The sequence below is a fragment of the Eleutherodactylus coqui genome, chromosome 8, assembly GCF_035609145.1.
Source record: "Eleutherodactylus coqui strain aEleCoq1 chromosome 8, aEleCoq1.hap1, whole genome shotgun sequence".
NCBI classification, from domain to species: Eukaryota; Metazoa; Chordata; class Amphibia; order Anura; family Eleutherodactylidae; genus Eleutherodactylus; species Eleutherodactylus coqui.
The window spans coordinates 31,666,876-31,687,026 of record NC_089844.1 but is presented as its reverse complement, the minus strand read 5'-3'; the positions used below and the strand labels follow the sequence as shown (position 1 = coordinate 31,687,026).

Below are 20,151 nucleotides of genomic sequence, written 5' to 3'. Positions count from 1 at the left end.
CCTGTTGATACCGTGCGGCTGGACAACGCTCTTCTGCGTATGGGGGCGGCTCAACTCTTCCCCAACAGATAAAGTCGAGAGAAAGAAAGTTTGGGGATGTTGAATTTCCACACCTGAGCTAAATGAGCACCAGAACCGTCAGGTTCACCTCCACAAACACACGGATGCTTGTCGAGCCGAACGTTCATCTGTATGGGAGAGCCGGGGAAATCAGCTGTTGGCCAACAGTTGTTAACCCTTTCCAGTCCACTGTCTGACCTCTGAAGACAATATGATTTAAATCTGTACAGCTCCGACGTTGGAAGACGTCCGTCAGAGTTCTCTTTCTGTATATTGCCAGTCTCTCTGCTGTCAGAGTCTATCCAACGTGTCACCTCATGCAGTACTGGCTTTAGCCAGCATATAGCGCTGTTGTATAATGGCAGAAAAAGAGTAAGCCCCCTGGGAAAACCAGGATACAAAATTGGATTAGAAAGGGTTAATAGTGTATGGGCACCTTTAATCCTTATATGAAGTAACTGTGTACAGTTTTTTTTCTTTGTAAGGCACGTTACTTGTGCTCCAGGCTCCCCCAACCTATTATTTGGACACAGTATTGCAATCATCCGTAGAAAACGTAAAGCAGTATCAAATGGTCACTTTATGAGCTTTAGGAAAGTTGTTATTTAACCCTTTACAATCCACTGTCTGACATCTAAAGACATCATGATTTAAGGCTGTACAGCTTCGATGTTGGAGGACGTGTTGGAGGGTTCTCTTACTGTATATTGCCAGCCTCTCTGCTGTCGGAGCCTATCCAACGTGTTACCTCATGCAGTACTGGCTTTAGCCAGCATATAGCGGTGTTGTATAATGGCAGAAAAAGAGTAAGCCCCCTAGGAAAACCAGGATACAAATTGGATTGGAAAGGGTTAAAGGGCTTGTACTAGAATCACAAGTTATCCAGAATCTACAGGATAGTGGATAACCTAGTGATCGATGGGGATCTAACTATTGAGACCCCCGTCTATCTTGAGAACAGGAGTCCTGTGTCCCCTTCTGCCTGTCACTGTAGGGACGCTTTACCCCCTGAACTGACACCAGAATGAATGGAGTGCTGGCCGAGCATGCACAACTGCCACTCCATTCATTTCAGTGTGGCTGATGGAAATACCTGAGCACTTGTAGCTCAGCTATCTCCAGCAGTCCCATTGAAAATCAATAGCCCTTCAAAGGAAGTACGACTTCTAAAAAACGTTTTTTATTGATAGAGAATTTTCGGCTACGAAACTGACAATTAGAGATGAGCGAGCACCAAAATGCTCGGGTGCTCGTTACTCGGGACGAAATTTTCGCAATGCTCGAGGGTTCGTTTCGAGTAACGAACCCCATTGAAGTCAATGGGCGACCCGAGCATTTTTGTATTTCGCCGATGCTCGCTAAGGTTTCCATGTGTGAAAATCTGGGTAATTCAAGAAAGTGATGGGAACGACACAGCAACGGATAGGGCAGGCGAGGGGCTACATGTTGGGCTGCATCTCAAGTTCACAGGTCCCACTATTAAGCCACAATACCGGCAAGAGTGCCCCCCCCTCCCAACAACTTTTACTTCTGAAAAGCCCTCATTAGCATGGCATACCTTAGCTAAGCACCACACTACCTACAACAAAGCACAATCACTGCCTGCATGACACTCCGCTGCCACTTCTCCTGGGTTACATGCTGCCCAACCCCCCTCCCCCCTGCACGACGCAGTGTCCACAGCGCACACCAAACTGTCCCTGCGCAGCCTTCAGCTGCCCTCATGCCACACCACCCTCATGTCTATTTATAAGTGCGTCTGCCATGAGGAGGAACTGCAGGCACACACTGCAGAGGGTTGGCATGGCTAGGCAGCGACCCTCTTTAAAAGGGGTGGGGCGATAGCCCACAATGCTGTACAGAAGCAATGAGAAATATAATCCTGTGCCACCGCCATCAGGAGCTGCACACTTGGGCATAGCAATGGGGAACCTATTTGCCACACACTATTCATTCTGTCAAGGTGTCTGCATGCCCCAGTCTGACTGGTAATATATACCTTAACAGTAACCTCGTTGGTGGTAATGTGGTGGTGACTGCGGACCTAGTAGCGCGGTTTTATTTTGTTGGTTTTCAGAATGTGGCCAGGATTAAGTGGGCCGTGGCGGGGGGATGGTGGGGGGGCTCTCTTGTTGTGTCGGTAAAGGTGAAATTCTTGGACTGCCACCAGACGAACCAATGCAAAGGCATTTGCCAAGAATGTTTTCATTGTTGGAGGAGGAGGGGGATGTTTTTGAGGCACTACGTGTCCTCTCCACGTGTCCGTGGTTATATGCACCTTAACAGTAACCGCGTTGGTGGGAAATGGCCTCGCCGCCATCATGTCTTTGGGAAGCCTCTGTTTCCACACCCCAGAGACATACCATTAGCAGCGGTATAGGCAGAGCCCATAATTCGTAACATTTCAGCCGTAGCATTAGGACAGGCCCCACTAACATATCACTAGCAGCATTATAGGGGGAGCACAGTATTAGTTCCATTTCAGTAATAGTAGCACTCAAGACAGGCCCCAGTAACAATTCCGAAGCAGCAGTATAGTGGGAGCGCAGTCTTCGTTCCATTTCAGTAATAGTAGCACTCAAGACAGGCCCCAGTAACAATTCCGAAGCAGCAGTATAGGAGGAGCATAGTCTAAGTTCCATTTAAGTAATAGTAGCAGCCTACACAGGCCCCAGGAACAATTCCAAAGCAGCAGTATAGTGGGAGCGCAGTCTTAGTTCCATTTCAGTAGCTGCAGTATAGCCAAGGCCCAAGTTACATTTATGTAGCTAAAGTGTAGGCCAACCCCACACACCTTTCTGTACCATGAGTGCAGGCGAAGAACATAGAAATTGCTATGATTACACTGTAGGTGAGGGCCCAAAAAAATTGGTGTACCAACAGTACTAATGTACCTCAGTAAAAATTGGCCATGCCCAACCAAGATGGCAGGTGAAACCCATTAATCGCTTTGGTTAATGTGGCTTAAGTGGTAACTAGGCCTGGAGGCAGCCCAGTTTAACGAAAAATTGTTTCAAGTTAAAGTTCCAACGCTTTTAAGAGCATTGAAACGTATAAAAATTTTTTAGAAAAATTATATGAGTGAGCCTTGTGGCCCTAAGAAAAATTGCCCGTTCAGCGTGATTACGTGAGGTTTCAGGAGGAGGAGCAGGAGGAGGAGGAGGAATATTAGACACAGATTGATGAAGCAGAAATGTCCCCGTTTTGGATGGTGAGAGAGAACGATGCTTCCATCCGCGGGTGCAGCCTACGTATTGCTTAGGTATCGCTGCTGTCCGCTGGTGGAGAAGAGAAGTCTGGGGAAATCCAGGCTTTGTTCATCTTGATGAGTGTAAGCCTGTCGGCACTGTCGGTTGACAGGCGGGTACGCTTATCTGTGATGATTCCCCCAGCCGCACTAAACACCCTCTCCGACAAGACGCTAGCCGCAGGACAAGCAAGCACCTCCAGGGCATACAGCGCTAGTTCAGGCCACGTGTCCAGCTTCGACACCCAGTAGTTGTAGGTGGCAGAGGCATCACGGAGGACGGTCGTGCGATCGGCTACGTACTCCCTCACCATCCTTTTACAGTGCTCCCGCCGACTCAGCCTTGACTGGGGAGCGGTGACACAGTCTTGCTGGGGAGCCATAAAGCTGTCCAGGCCCTTAAAGACTGTTGCACTGCCTGGGCTGTACATGCTGCTCGATCTCCGCACCTCCCCTGCTACCTGGCCCTCGGAACTGCGCCTTCTGCCACTAGCGCTGTCGGATGGGTATTTTACCATCAGCTTGTCCGCCAGGGTCCTGTGGTATAGCAACACTCTCGAACCCCTTTCCTCTTCGGGAATGAGAGTGGGAAGGTTCTCCTTATAGCGTGGGTCGAGCAGTGTGTACACCCAGTAATCCGTAGTGGCCAGAATGCGTGTAACGCGAGGGTCACGAGAAAGGCATCCTAACATGAAGTCAGCCATGTGTGCCAGGGTACCTGTACGCAACACATGGCTGTCGCGCACTAGGAAGATCACTTTCAGGATCCTCCTCCTCCTCCTCAGGCCATACACGCTGAAATGATGACAGGCAAGCAGCATGGGTACCGTCAGCAGTGGGCCAAGCTGTCTCTTCCCCCTCCTCCTCATCCTCCTCATGCTCCTCCTCCTCCTCCTGAACGCGCTGAGATATAGACAGGAGGGTGCTCTGACTATCCAGCGACATACTGTCTTCCCCCGGCTCTGTTTCCGAGCGCAAAGCGGCTGCCTTTATGGTTTGCAGGGAACTTCTCAAGATGCATAGCAGAGGAATGGTGACGCTAATGATTGCAGCATCGCCGCTCACCACCTGGGTAGACTGCTCAAAGTTTCGAAGGACCTGGCAGATGTCTGCCAACCAGGCCCACTCTTCTGAAAATAATTGAGGAGGCTGACTCCCACTGCGCCGCCCATGTTGGAGTTGGTATTCCACTATAGCTCTACGCTGCTCATAGAGCCTGGCCAACATGTGGAGCGTAGAGTTCCACCGTGTGGGCACGTCGCACAGCAGTCGGTGCACTGGCAGATTAAACCGATGTTGCAGTGTCCGCAGGGTGGCAGCGTCCGTGTGGGACTTGCGGAAATGTGCGCAGAGCCGGCGCACCTTTACGAGCAGGTCTGACAAGCGTGGGTAGCTTTTCAGAAAGCGCTGAACCACCAAATTAAAGACGTGGGCCAGGCATGGCACGTGCGTGAGGCTGCCGAGCTGCAGAGCCGCCACCAGGTTACGGCCTTTGTCACACACGACCATGCCCGGTTGGAGGCTCAGCGGCGCAAGCCAGCGGTCGGTCTGCTCTGTCAGACCCTGCAGCAGTTCGTGGGCCGTGTGCCTCTTATCTCCTAAGCTAAGTAGTTTCAGCACGGCCTGCTGACGCTTGCCCACCGCTGTGCTGCCGTGCCGCGCGACACCGACTGCTGGCGACGTGCTGCTGCTGACACATCTTGATTGCGAGAAAGAGGTTGCGGAGGAGGAGGAGGAGGGTGGTTTAGTGGAGGAAGCATACACCGCCGCAGATACCAGCACCGAGCTGGGGCCCGCAATTCTGGGGGTGGGTAGGACGTGAGCGGTCCCAGGCTCTGACTCTGTCCCAGCCTCCACTAAATTCACCCAATGTGCCCTCAGGGAGATGTAGTGGCCCTGGCCGCCTGTGCTTGTCCACGTGTCCGTTGTTAAGTGGACCTTGGCAGTAACCGCGTTGGTGAGGGCGCGTACAATGTTGCGGGAGACGTGGTCGTGCAGGGCTGGGACGGCACATCGGGAAAAGTAGTGGCGACTGGGAACTGAGTAGCGCGGGGCCGCCGCCTCCATCATACTTTTGAAGGACTCCGTTTCCACAACCCTATACGGCAGCATCTCAAGGCTGATAAATTTGGCTATGTGGACGGTTAACGCTTGAGCGTGCGGGTGCGTGGCGGCGTACTTGCGCTTGCGCTCAAACACTTGCGCTAGCGACGGCTGGACGGTGCGGTGCGAGACATTGGTGGATGGGGCCGAGGACAGCGGAGGTGAGGGCGTGGGTGCAGGCCAGGAGACGGTAGTGCCTGTGTCCTCAGAGCGGGGTTGGATCTCAGTGGCAGGTTGGGGCACAGGGGGAGAGGCAGCGGTGCAAACCGGAGGCGGTGAACGGCCTTCGTCCCACCTTGTGGGGTGCTTGGCCATCATATGTCTGCGCATGCTGGTGGTGGTGAGGCTGTTGGTGGTGGCTCCCCGGCTGATCTTGGCGCGACAAAGGTTGCACACCACTGTTCGTCGATCATCAGGCGTCTCTGTGAAAAATTGCCAGACCTTAGAGCACCTCGGCCTCTGCAGGGTGGCATGGCACGAGGGTGTGCTTTGGGAAACAGTTGGTGGATTATTTGGTCTGGCCCTGCCTCTACCCCTGGACACCGCACTGCCTCTTGCAACCTGCCCTGCTGCTGCCCGTGCCTCCCCCTCTGAAGACCTGTCTTGTGTAGGCGTTGCACACCAGGTGGGGTCAGTCACCTCATCGTCCTGCTGCTCTTCCTCCGAATCCTCTGTGCGCTCCTCCCTCGGACTTACTGCCCTTACTACTACCTCACTGCAAGACAACTGTGTCTCATCGTCATCGTCCTCCTCACCCACTGAAAGGTCTTGAGACAGTTGCCGGAAGTCCCCAGCCTCATCCCCCGGACCCCGGGAACTTTCCAATGGTTGGGCATCAGTGACGATAAACTCCTCTGGTGGGAGAGGAACCACTGCTGCCCAATCTGAGCAGGGGCCTGAGAACAGTTCCTGGGAGTCTGCCCGCTCCTGAGCATGTGTCATTGTAGTGGAGTGAGGAGGCTGGGAGGAAGGAGGAGTAGCAGCCAGAGGATTTGGATTTGCAGCACTGGACGGCGCAGAACTGTGGGTGGATGATAGCTTGCTCGAAGCACTTTCTGCCATCCACGACAGGACCTGCTCACACTGCTCATTTTCTAATAAAGGTCTCCCGCGTGGACCCATTAATTGGGCGATGAATGTGGGGATGCCAGAAACGTGCCTCTCTCCTAATCGCGCAGCAGTCGGCTGCGATACACCTTGATCAGGAGCTCGCCCTGTGCCCACACCCTCACTTGGGCCTACGCGTCCTCGGCCACGTCCACGTCCTCTAGGCTTACCCCGACCCCTCAGCATGCTGTATTACCAGTGATTTCCCAGGCAGGAAATAAATTGGCGCAAGCCTGCAGGACAAATAGAATGTTTCCCTTTTTGGGAAACGGAGGGCCCACTGACTATATTCAATCAGATAAGATATGTGTTGCACAGAAATGCAGTTATATGAAGTGCAGCAGAGCGGAGACTTTTCACAGGCAGCAAATAAATTGGCGCAAGCCTGCAGGACAAATTGAATGTTTCCCTTTTTGGGAAACGGAGGGCCCACTGACTATATTCAATCAGATAAGATATGTGTTGCACAGAAATGCAGTTATATGAAGTGCAGCAGAGCGGAGACTTTTCACAGGCAGCAAATAAATTGGCGCAAGCCTGCAGGACAAATAGAATGTTTCCCTTTTTTGGAAACGGAGGGCCCACTGACTATATTCAATCAGATAAGATATGTGTTGCACAGAAATGCAGTTATATGAAGTGCAGCACAGCGGTTACTTTTCCCAGGCAGGAAATAAATTGGCACAAGACTGCAGGACAAATAGAATGTTTCCCTTTTTGGGAAACGGAGGGCCCACTGACTATATTCAATCAGATAAGATATGTGTTGCACAGAAATGCAGTTATATGAAGTGCAGCACAGCGGTTACTTTTCCCAGGCAGGAAATAAATTGGCACAAGACTGCAGGACAAATACAATTTTTCCCTTTTTTGGAAACGGAGGGCCCACTGACTATATTCAATCAATAATATATGTCTTCTGGCCCTGCCTACACAATTCTCTCCCTGTAGTATTACTGCAAGGCGCAATGCTCTGCAGACAGCCGATTTTGAAAAGAAAAAAATATGCAACACTGCTAACAGCAGCCTGCACAGTACTGCACACGGATAGATGTGGCCCTAAGAAGGACCGTTGGGGTTCTTGAAGCCTACACTCACTCCTAACACTCTCCCTACCTAAGCACCACTTCTCTCCCTGTAGTATTACTGCAAGGCGCAATGCTCTGCAGACAGCCGATTTTGAAAAGAAAAAAATATGCAGCACTGCTAACAGCACCCTCCACAGTACTGCACACGGATAGATGTGGCCCTGAGAAGGACCGTTGGGGTTCTTGAAGCCTACACTCACTCCTAACACTCTCCCTACAGCAGCACCAGCAGCAGCACTTTCCCTCAGCTAACTCAGTCACAAGGCATCTGAGGCGAGCCGCGGGAGGGGCCGACTTTTATACTCGGGTGACATCTGATCGCCCCAGCCACTCACAGCAGGGGGGTGGTATAGGGCTTGAACGTCACAGGGGGAAGTTGTAATGCCTTCCCTGTCTTTCAATTGGCCAGAAAAGCGCGCTAACGTCTCAGAGAGGAAACTGAAAGTAACCGGAACACCGCGTGGTGCTCGTTAAGAGTAACGAGCATCCCGAACATCCTAATATTCGCACGAATATCAAGCTCGGACGAGTACGTTCGCTCATCTCTACTGACAATACATAAACATAACAGCGTTGCGGTTCTCTGCCACGGCTATGACAGCCATGGCGGGGGATTCCTTCAGCCCCGCACGTATGCGAGTCTGTTTCCATGTGAAAACGTCTCGCATCCTGTGATTTCCCATTGATTGCGAGCCCAATATCGGGCCGTCATTCACGACCCGATATCGCCTTGCCTGTGTGAAACTAGTCAAAGAGTTCAATGTGTTGTCTTGACCCAGATTCCCAGATCTCATTCTGGTCAAGAATCTATGAGATGTGCTGGAAAAACAAGTTTGATCCATGGAGACCCTGCCTGAACTTACAGGACTTAAGGCTATTCCGGCAATTCAAAAGGATATTTATAGACTTCGCAAGGCGATAACGTAATGTTACAATATAATATAATGTGTTTTACAAAGCTGTAGAGATATCCCTTTACCTGTGGTCCCCCCACCTGCTTTCTTCTCCATTGGTATCCATTGGTTACGTCCTGTAGGCTCCACCGTTTTACAGGCCGAGCGTGCTCAGTGCCTTTTAAATTCTGTAATTACGGTACAGTTAGTAAGGAACCGGCAATGGGGCATTTTCGGAGATGTAATTTTTGCTGATGCGGCGGCCATTTAAAAAAAGAAAAAAAAACAATGTGGAAATCTGAAGATGTCTGGAAAACAGCGGAGGTGCGGGTCAGTTAAAAAAGGTACTGGAGTTCAGTTTGATGATTCAGGCGGATGTTTGGAATAGTGGTAATAAGTAAAAATATTAGGGAAACTTTGGCCAGTCTTCAGAATCCCCCTTTAACCACTTAACACCACAAGGCGTAAGTTTATGTCCTGGGCGTATGGCACGTAAAGCAACAGGGAAATGAACTGTGGATGACACTGGCTCAGAATTGAGCCTGCGCCATCCTGCAGCGGGAGCCGGCAGCGACTGATTGCAAAGGGCTGATGGCTTGCGATGGTTAACAGACAATGTAAGTACAGAAGTACTGCAATGCATAATACAAATCATAGCTGTTCTGGTTCAAACCCCCTAAAGAGACATAAAAAATGTAAAACAAAAAATAAATGGTAAAAACAACTAAAAAATATTAACCAAAAACTGCCTTTTTTGCGCACTTTCTTCTCTTTGTAAAAAAAATCTATCAAAAGAACCCCACATATTTGGCATCATGGCATCCATATTGACTAGAGATGAGCGAGCACCAAAATGCTCGGGTGCTCGTTACTCGGGACGAAATTATCGCGATGCTCGAGGGTTCGTTTCGAGTAATGAACCCCATTGAAGTCAATGGGCGACCCGAGCATTTTTGTATTTCGCCGATGCTCGCTAAGGTTTTCATGTGTGAAAATCTGGGCAATTCAAGAAAGTGATGGGAACGACACAGCAACGGATAGGGCAGGCGAGTGGCTACATGTTGGGCTGCATCTCAAGTTCACAGGTCCCACTATTAAGCCACAATACCGGCAAGAGTACCCCCCCCCAACAACTTTTACTTCTGAAAATCCCTCATTAGCAATGCATACCTTAGCTAAGCACCACACTACCTCCAACAAAGCACAATCACTGCCTGCATGACACTCCGCTGCCACTTCTCCTGGGTTACATGCTGCCCAACCCCCCCGCACAACCCAGTGTCCACAGCGCACACAAAAGTGTCCCTGCCCAGCCTTCAGCTGCCCTCATGCCACACCACCCTCATGTCTATTTATAAGTGCGTCTGCCATGACAAGGAACCGCAGGCACACACTGCAGAGGGTTGGCACGGCTAGGCAGCGACCCTCTTTAAAAGGGGTGGGGCGATAGCCCACAATGCTGTACAGAAGCAATGAGAAATATAATCCTGTGCCACCGCCATCAGGAGCTGCACACGTGGGCATAGCAATGGGGAACCTATGTGCCACACACTATTCATTCTGTCAAGGTGTCTGCATGCCCCAGTCAGACCGCGGTTTTTAATTCATAGACACAGGCAGGTACAACTCCCTATTGTGAAGTCCCTGTTGACCGACAGCATGGGTGGCTCCCTGGAACCCACCGGCGGTACATAAAAATATCCCATTGCATTGCCCAACACAGCTGAGGTAGTAATGTTGTGCTTAATGCAGGTGGGCTTCGGCCCACACTGCATGCCCCAGTCAGACTGGGGTTCTTTAGAAGTGGAAACAGATGCATTTACAATTCTCTGTGGACCCACAGCATGGGTGGGTGCCAGGAAGCCACCGGCGGTACATAAAAATATCCCATTGCATTACCCAACACAGCTGAGGTAGTAATGTCGTGCTTAATGCAGGTGGGTTTCGGCCCACACCGCATGCCCCAGTCTGACTGGTAATATATACCTTAACAGTAACCTCGTTGGTGGTAATGTGGTGGTGACTGCGGACCTAGTAGCGCGGTTTTATGTAGTTGGTTTTCGGAATGTGGCCAGGATTAAGTGGGCCGTGGCGGGGGGATGGTGGTGGTGCTCTCTTGTTGTGTCGTTAAAGGTGAAATTCTTGGACTGCCACCAGACGGACCAATGCAAAGATATTTGCCAAGAATGTTTTCATTGTTGGAGGAGGAGGGGGATGTTTTGGAGGCACTATGTGTCCTCTACACGTGTCCGTGGTTATATGCACCTTAACAGTAACAGCGTTGGTGGGAAATGGCCTCGCCGCCATCATGTCTTTGTGAAGCCTCTGTTTCCACACCCCAGTGACATACAATTAGCAGCGGTATAGGCAGAGCCCACAATTATTAACATTTCAGCGGTAGCATTAGGGACAGGCCCCACTAACATATCACTAGCAGCAGTATAGGGGGAGCGCAGTCTTAGTTCCATTTCAGTAATAGTAGCACTCAAGACAGGCCCCAGTAACATTCCCATTGCAGCAGTTTAGGGAGATAACAGTCTCTTTCACATTTCAGTAGCTGCAGTATAGACATTTATGTAGCTAAAGTGTAGGCCAACCCCACACACCTTTCTGTACCATGAGTGCAGGCGAAGAACATAGAAATTACTATGATTACACTGTAGGTGAGGGCCCAAAAAAATTGGTGTACCAACAGTACTAATGTACCTCAGAAAAAATTGGCCATGCCCAACCAAGATGGCAGGTGAAACCCATTAATCGCTTTGGGTAATGTGGCTTAAGTGGTAACTAGGCCTGGAGGCAGCCCAGTTGAACGAAAAATTGGTTCAAGTTAAAGTTTCAACGCTTTTAAGAGCATTGAAACGTATAAAAATTGTTTAGAAAAATTATGTGAGTGAGCCTTGTGGCCCTAAGAAAAATTGCCCGTTCGGCGTGATTACGTGAGGTTTCAGGAGGAGGAGGAATATTATACACAGATTGATGAAGCAGAAATGTCCCCGTTTTGGATGGTGAGAGAGAACGATGCTTCCACCCGCGGGTGCAGCCTACGTATTGCTTAGGTATCGCTGCTGTCCACTGGTGGAGAAGAGAAGTCTGGGGAAATCCAGGCTTTGTTCATCTTGATGAGTGTAAGCCTGTCGGCACTGTCGGTTGACAGGTGGGTACGCTTATCCGTGATGATTCCCCCAGCCACACTAAACACACTCTCTGACAAGACGCTAGCCGCAGGACAAGCAAGCACCTCCAGGGCATACAGCGCGAGTTCAGGCCACGTGTCCAGCTTCAACACCCAGTAGTTGTAGGGGGCAGAGGCGTCACCGAGGACGGTGCTGCAATGGGCTACGTACTCCCTCACCATCCTTTTACAGTGCTCCCGCCAACTCAGCCTTGACTGGGGACCGGTGACACAGTCTTGCTGGGGAGCCATAAAGCTGGCAAAGGCTTTGGAGAATGTTCCCCTGCCTGCGCTGTACATGCTGCCTGATCTCTGCGCCTCCCCTGCTACCTGGCCCTCGGAACTGCGCCTTCTGCCACTAGCGCTGTCGGATGGAAAGTTTACCATCAGTTTGTCCACCAGCGCCCTGTGGTATAGCATCATTCTCGAACCCCTTTCCTCTTCGGGAATGAGAGTGCAAAGGCTCTCCTTATACCGTGGATCGAGCAGTGTGTACACCCAGTAATCCGTAGTGGCCAGAATGCGTGTAACGCGAGGGTCACGAGAAAGGCATCCTAACATGAAGTCAGCCATGTGTGCCAGGGTACCTGTACGCAACACATGGCTGTCCTCACTCGGAAGATCACTTTCAGGATCCTCCTCCTCCTCCTCCTCCTCCTCTGGCCATACACGCTGAAAGGATGACAGGCAAGCAGCATCTGTCCCCTCAGCAGTGGGCCAAGCTGTCTCTTCCCCCTCCTCCTCATGCTCCTCCCCCTCCTCCTCAACGCGCTGAGATATAGACATGAGGTTGCTCTGACTATCCAGCGACATACTGTCTTCCCCCGCCTCCGTTTCTGATTCCAAAGCGTCTGCCTTTATGCTTTGCAGGGAACTTCTCAAGAGGCATAGCAGAGGAATGGTGACGCTAATGATTGCAGCATCCCCGCTCACCATCTGGGTAGACTCCTCAAATTTTCCAAGGACCTGGCAGATGGCTGCCAACCAGGCCCACTCTTCTGTAAATAATTGAGGAGGCTGACTCCCACTGCGCCGCGCAAGTTGGAGTTGGTATTCCACTATAGCTCTACGCTGCTCATAGAGTCTGGCCAACATGTGGAGCGTAGAGTTCCACTGTGTGGGCACGTCGCACAGCAGTCGGTGCACTGGCAGATTAAACCGATGTTGCAGGGGCCGCAGGGTGGCAGCGTGCGTGTGGGATTTGCGGAAATGTGCGCAGAGCTGGCGCACCTTTCCGAGCAGGTATGACAAGTGGGGGTAGCTTTTCAGAAAGCGCTGAACCACCAAATTAAAGACGTGGGCCAGGCATGGCACGTGCGTGAGGCTGCCGAGCTGCAGAGCCGCCACCAGGTTACGGCCGTTGTCACACATGACCATGCCCGGTTGGAGGCTCAGCGGCGCAAGCCAGCGGTCGGTCTGCTCTGTCAGACCCTGCAGCAGTTCGTGGGCCGTGTGCCTCTTATCTCCTAAGCTGAGTAGTTTCAGCACGGCCTGCTGACGCTTGCCCACCGCTGTGCTGCCACGCCGCGTGACACCGACTGCTGGCGACGTGCTGCTGCTGCTGACACATCTTGATTGCGAGACAGAGGTTGCGTAGGAGGAGGAGGAGGAGGGTGGTTTAGTGGAGGAAGCATACACCCCCGCAGATAGCACCACCGAGCTGGGGCACGCAATTCGGGGGGTGGGTAGGACGTGAGCGGTCCCAGGCTCTGACTCTGTCCCAGCCTCCACTAAATTCACCCAATGTGCCGTCAGGGAGCTATAGTGGCCCTGCCCGCCTGTGCTTGTCCACGTGTCTGTTGTTAAGTGGACTTTGGCAGTAACCGCGTTGGTGAGGGCGCGTACAATGTTGCGGGAGACGTGGTCGTGCAGGCCTGGGACGGCACATCGGGAAAAGTAGTGGCCACTGGGAACCGAGTAGCGCGGGGCCGCCGCCGCCATCATGCTTTTGAAAGCCTCCGTTTCCACAAACCTATACGGCAGCATCTCTAGGCTGATCAATTTTGCAATGTGCACGTTTAACGCTTGAGCGTGCCGGTGCGTGGCGTCGTACTTGCGCTTGCGCTCAAACTGTGGCGCTAGCGACGTCTGGACGCTACGCTGAGAGACATTGCTGGATGGGGCCGAGGACAGCGGAGGTGAGGGTGTGGGTGCAGGCCAGGAGACGGTACTGCCTGTGTCCTCAGAGGGGGGTTGGATCTCAGTGGCAGGTTGGGGCACAGGGGGAGAGGCAGTGGTGCAAACCGGAGGCGGTGAACGGGCATCGTTCCACCTTGTGGGGTGCTTGGCCATCATATGCCTGCGTATGCTGTTGGTGGTGCCTCCCCAGCTGATCTTGGCGCGACAAAGGTTGCACACCACTGTTCGTCGGTCGTCAGGCGTCTCTGTGAAAAACTGCCACACCGTAGAGCACCTTGACCTCTGCAGGGTGGCATGGCGCGAGGGGGCGCTTTGGGAACCAGTTGGTGGATTATTCGGTCTGGCCCTGCCTCTACCCCTGGCCACCGCACTGGCTCGGCCTGTGCCCACACCCTGACTTGGGCCTCCGCGTCCTCGCCCGCGTCCACGTCCTATAGGCCTACCCCTACCCCTCAGCATGGTGTATTACCAGTGATTTGATTTCCCAGGCAGGAAATAAATTAGCGCAAGCCTGCTGTTAAACGTAGCTGGCTGCTTATGATTTCTGTTTACGTTCTGCACCCACCACACACGTACCCAGAACGCTGAGGACTGTCAGAGGCAGGCCAAATAGAATGTTTCCCTTTTTTTGGTAAAGAAAAGGCCCACTGCGTATATTCAATCAATAATATATGTCTTCTGGCCCTGCAAATGTGTCACAGAACTGCAGGGTTGCAGAGTTATTAACTACAGCAGAGCGATGATTTTTCCCAGGCAGGAAAGAAATTGGCGCAAGCCTGCTGTTAAACGTAGCTGGCTGCGTATGATTTCTGTTTACGTTCTGCACCCACCACACACGTACCCAGAACTCTGAGGACTGTCAGAGGCAGGCCAAATAGAATGTTTCCCTTTTTTGGTTAAAGAAAAGGCCCACTGACTATATTCAATCAATAATATATGTCTTCTGGCCCTGCCTACACAATTCTGTCCCTGTAGTATTACTGCAGGGCGCAATGCTCTGCACAGCCGATTTAAAAAAAAAAAAAAAAAATGCAACACTGCTAACAGCAGCCTGCACAGTTCTGCACACGGTTAAATGTGGCCCTAAGAAGGACCGTTGGGGTTCTTGAAGCCTACACTCACTCCTAACACTCTCCCTGCCTAACCACCACTTCTGTCCCTGTATTATTACTGCAGGGCGCAATGCTCTGCACAGCCGATTTAAAAAAAAAAAAAAATGGGCAACACTGCTAACAGCAGCCTCCACACGGATAGATGTGGCCCTAAGAAGGACCGTTGGGGTTCTTGAAGCCTACACTCACTACTAACACTCTCCCTACAGCAGCTCCGGCACCAGCAGCACTGTCCCTCAGCTAACTCACAAGGCATCTGAGCCGAGCCGCGGGAGGGGCCGACTTTTATACTCGGGTGACATCTGATCTCCCCAGCCACTCACAGCAGGGGGGTGGTATAGGGCTTGAACGTCACAGGGGGAAGTTGTAATGCCTTCCCTGTCTTTCAATTGGCCAGAAAAGCGCGCTAACGTCTCAGAGAGGAAACTGAAAGTAACCTGAACATCGCGTGGTACTCGTTAAGAGTAACGAGCATCCCGAACACGCTAATATTCGCCCGAGCATCAAGCTCGGACGAGTACGTTCGCTCATCTCTAATATTGACCTGTGCAATAAATTAAACACACTATGTATCCTGCACAGTAAGAATAAAAAATCTGAGCAAAAATGCTTATTTTGCGTATTTCACCTCTTCCACTCAAAAAACACAAAAAGGGATTTAAAGAGCCTTATGTACCCCAAAATGGTACTGAAAAAAAACTGCAGCTCTTCATGAAAGAAATAAGCCTTCACAGAGCTCCACCCATAGAAAATCCACAGAAAAAATGTATGCAGTCATTAAGGTCACTCTCACACATGCGCTAATTACTGCAGCATTTGAATGCTGCGGCAATCACTGTATAACGCTTCCACTAATTTCAATGCGGCCTCGCAGACCTGCACTTGAACGCAGCGTTTTCTAACAATTTTCGAGCACTGTCTGCTCTATTTGCCGCTTTTTAATGCACCGCATCACGCGTCGCAATGATGGGGTACGTTAAAAACTGCTGTCGGGTGCAGTAATTTGGATTTCAGAATTGATGTGATTTCTATCCCTGTCCTCCCAAAAAAATTGATAAAAGTTTTACAAAACATTATATATATATATATACCCCAAAAATGGATCTAATGAAAACTACAATTCAACGCAAAAGTAAGCCCTCATACAGCCAAGTGGACAGAAAAATAAAAAAGTTATGGCTTTTGAAAGTGAAGATGAAAATCCCTCCAAGATCATTGCATCCTTATTGCCAAAATAGGCCATGTCCTTAAGGGGTTAAAGTAACATAGTAACATAGTTCGTAAGGCTGAATGAAGACAATGTCCATCTAGTTCAGCCTATTTATCCTCCTGTGTTGTTGATCCAAAGGAAGGCAAACAACCCCAAGAGGCAGGAGCCAATTAGCCCATTTGGAGCAAAAATTCCTTCCCGACTCCCTAATGGCAATCAGACTGTTCCCTGGATCAACCCCTAATAGTTCCTACCTGCCTGTATACCAGGATTAACAATTAACCTAAGATTTATAACCTTGACGCTGGTATACCGGATGTGACCTAACCCAACCTCCCCCTGTACCAATTAAAACGCTGCAACTTCTAGCTTGGATAAATTTTGGCCACAGCGGCCGTTTATTAAATTCAATTAACAATTGGGGTAAAAACACATAAAACAACCCACTGAAAAGGGGGGAAGTCCCTGGAGCCTCCAACCCCCTCTGTCGCCTCCCCAACAGGGAAAAGGATTTCCGTCCTGCCTCCCGCCGCTCTCCCTCTATCCGACTCGGGAGACCGAAATCCTTCCTGCTAAAACCCTCCCGTCGCAAGACCGCCGACCCGGGAGGCAACACACACCCGGTTGCCCCTAGTCGCCCTCCTCCTCCCGACTCAGAGAGCCGCTAGCCGTTCCTAGGCTAGGCCACGTTTCTCTGCAGGGACTACGGCCTGACAGGCCGACCACACACACTATAACAAAAGGGGGGAGGGGGGGGAAGGTAGCCATCACCCCCCCGTTCCCCCCCCCCCCTGCCCCGCATATCAGCTGGCTCCAAGAACTCCCCCCCCCCCCTTCCAAACGCCACCGCCAGCATGGCATGACCACCTCATGCCGCAGCAGCACCCCACAGAACTAACGCGCATTCTATTCCCTCCTGTACCCCCTCTAACCACAGATCCGTCCCAATCTCGTTGAGATGCACGCCATCGCTCCTCCAGTAGTTTCCTACTCCTTTTCCAAGATCTATGTGCCGAACAGCAACTCCTCCATTACGCACCACAAAGCGGGACACCTCCCGGTTAACCTTGATCCTGGCCTTGTCTATTCCTCGCACTGAGCGCGCGTCACGCCACACCTTGCGAGGGACCATCTCAGACCAGACCAAGATCAAGCCCCGGTACATCTGCAACATACGTAGCATATCGTACGTGATGTCTCTGCCTAGGTCCCTAAAGGGTCTACGCCCCAAATCGTTACCCCCGACGTGCAGTACGAGGATGTTAGGCAGCCTGTCTAGGGAGACCAGGCGCTGAACGTCCTGTAACACCCGGAACCAGGCCATGCCCCGCACTCCAATCCATCGAATTACCGCCATCTCCTTACTCAACCTTAACTGTCTACCATTAGGCCTAATCTTAGCCCTCCCCCCCCCCCCCAATACACAAATGAGTGGCCCATTATCCACACCAGCGCGGCTCGATGATCTGTAACAAAAGAAAAACAACTAGTCGTAATTAACCCCCGCCGCGTACCCGTCCCCCCCCCCCCCCGCCTTAAAGCAAATGCGGCCTGATATAACGTTTAAACCTTTCCGACTTCCACCGACCAATGCCCATCACCGCTTGACTATCCAATCCCCTCTCTGCTGCCTCCGTCGCCGCGCCTATTTGAAACGAATGTGTTCCGAAATTAGAGCTGTCTAAACCCAGCGTATCTATCACTCTTCTTAACACCGCCTCGAACTGGAACCTTGACAAAAAACAACCATGTTGTTGCTGCAGAAGAGGCCCTATCCTGACTCCTGCTAACAAACTGTAGTCCTCCCAACATTTAACTGGGCACATGGACTCTCCCCGCACTCGTCCCAGCGACACTCTCCGACCTCTTCCCTCCTGATCCGTCTTGGAGCAACGGATGACTAATTCTAACCGCCCCTCTATAACCTTAGTATCCTCGCCTTGTAAACCCCCCCTTTCTTTTTGCTGGGGGAAACCAGTTCCCCCACCCGTAGAGCCCCAAAGAAAGCTAATGAAAAGGCCAACTTAAAAAGCGAGTATTCAAACCCGTCCCCGCATACCTCCCTCAATGCGCCACCCAATCTTTTTAATAAGTCGAACGAGATCGGCCGACGCATATCTGCCCCCCCCCCCGCCCCCTTCTAAACCCCTTTAGTGCCTGTCTCACTACAAAATTTTTTGTAACGTCCGTCACACCCCGCAACTTAGCGCCAAAAGCCACTCCTCCCATAAACTTATTAACTCTCGCGACTGACAAACCTGTCTCTGAACTTTTCCCCAACCATCCCAACAACGCCCCTACCCTGTCCTCGTCAGAACGCACAATTCCCCACTGCCGCAGCCACTCCTCCCATTCCAACCAGGCTGCCCTATAAGACGTCCACGTACTCCGAGCCAGGGAGGTACTTATCAAGTGCCTCACTGCTCGCCGACCACGCTCCAGATGTGTCTCGGGCAAGACACCCCTTCCTTCTCCGCTCCAGGGGCCAACCGTCGTAATCGCTCGCACTGGCAACGAGAAAGAGCATCCGCTAATGAGTTGCTCACCCCTGGCACATGTACCACACCAATCCAAGCGTTCAGTGATAACGCTTTCAGCACCAGGTGGCGCAGTAAGGCCACCACTGGAGGGGACGATGCAGACAATTTATTTATTGCCTGCACGACCCCCAGGTTGTCGCAGTGAAAGCGTACTCTCTTATTCCTAAACTGATCGCCCCATACCTCCACCGCCACTATGATGGGGAAGAGCTCGAGTAGCACCAAATTCCTTACTAAACCTGACGAGAACCATTCGCTCGGCCATCCTGCCACGCACCACTGGCCCTGGAAGTAGATCCCAAAACCCGAACTCCCCACGGCGTCGGTAAACAATTCCCAATCGAAATTGTCAACAATTTCCTCCATCATTACTGATCGACCGTTGTAGTTCTCTAGAAAGGCCGCCCATACTGCCAAGTCCTTCTTGTGGCCCTTGCCTAGTCGGATAAAATGGTGGGGTAACCGAACCCCCGCCGTTGCTGACGCTAACCTCCTGCTGAAAATTCGCCCCATCGGCATAATTCGGCAAGCAAAATTAAGCTTGCCCAATAACGATTGGAGCTCCCTCAAAGTGACCTTGGTGACAACCCTTGCTCTTTTTACTTCCACCTTTAACTCTATCAACTTCTCCTCGGGCAGTCTGCATTCCATTGCAACCGTGTCAATGGTAATGCCCAGAAACTTTAAACACGTAGCGGGCCCTTCTGTCTTCCCAGGTGCCAAAGGCACCCCGAATTGACCGGAAACCCATTGAAGTGACCCCAACAAAGTTGCACAAATAGGCGAACTCGCTGGCCCTATGCATAGGAAGTCATCCAAATAATGGATCACTGACCTAATCCCCGTGCAATCCCTAACTACCCATTCTAAAAAGGAACTGAACGCTTCAAAATAAGCGCAAGAAATGGAACAGCCCATGGGTAGGCACCTATCCGCAAAATAACTTCCCTCCCAAAAACACCCTAACAAACGGATGCTCTCTGGTGCTACTGGGAGCAACCTAAACGCAGACTCGATGTCCAGCTTTGCCAGCTTCGCTCCCTGCCCATACCTGCGAACCCATTTTATTGCGGCGTCAAATGAAGTATACACCACGGAACAAATTTCCGGGTCTATACCATCATTTACTGACACCCCCTTTGGGTATGACAGATGGTGTATGAGTCGAAACTTGTTAGGTTCCTTCTTAGGAACAACCCCCAGCGGTGAGACCACCAGGTCCGCCACGGGCGGGGAACGAAACGGTCCCGCCATGCGGCCTAACTGAACCTCCTTAAACAGTTTTTCAGTCACCACAGCCGAGTGCCGAAGCGCCGACGGCAAATTCTTGGTTGTGACCGGAACCCTATGAACTGGGGCGGGAATTCTAAAACCATCCCTAAAACCCTCTAACAATAAACTCGCCTTATCTCGGTCGGGGTACCTATTTAGAAACAGCACCATCTTTGCCAGTTTCACTGGTGTCATCCCTTTTTCC

At 51.4% G+C, this 20,151-nt stretch overlaps 1 protein-coding gene across 3 annotated transcripts in view; it reads left to right on the top strand.

Moving 5' to 3' along the window:
- KIAA2012 (KIAA2012 ortholog) overlaps window positions 1-20,151 on the top strand; it is a 159,486-nt gene that overhangs the window by 13,192 nt on the left and 126,143 nt on the right. The gene's annotated exons all lie outside the window — the stretch shown is intronic.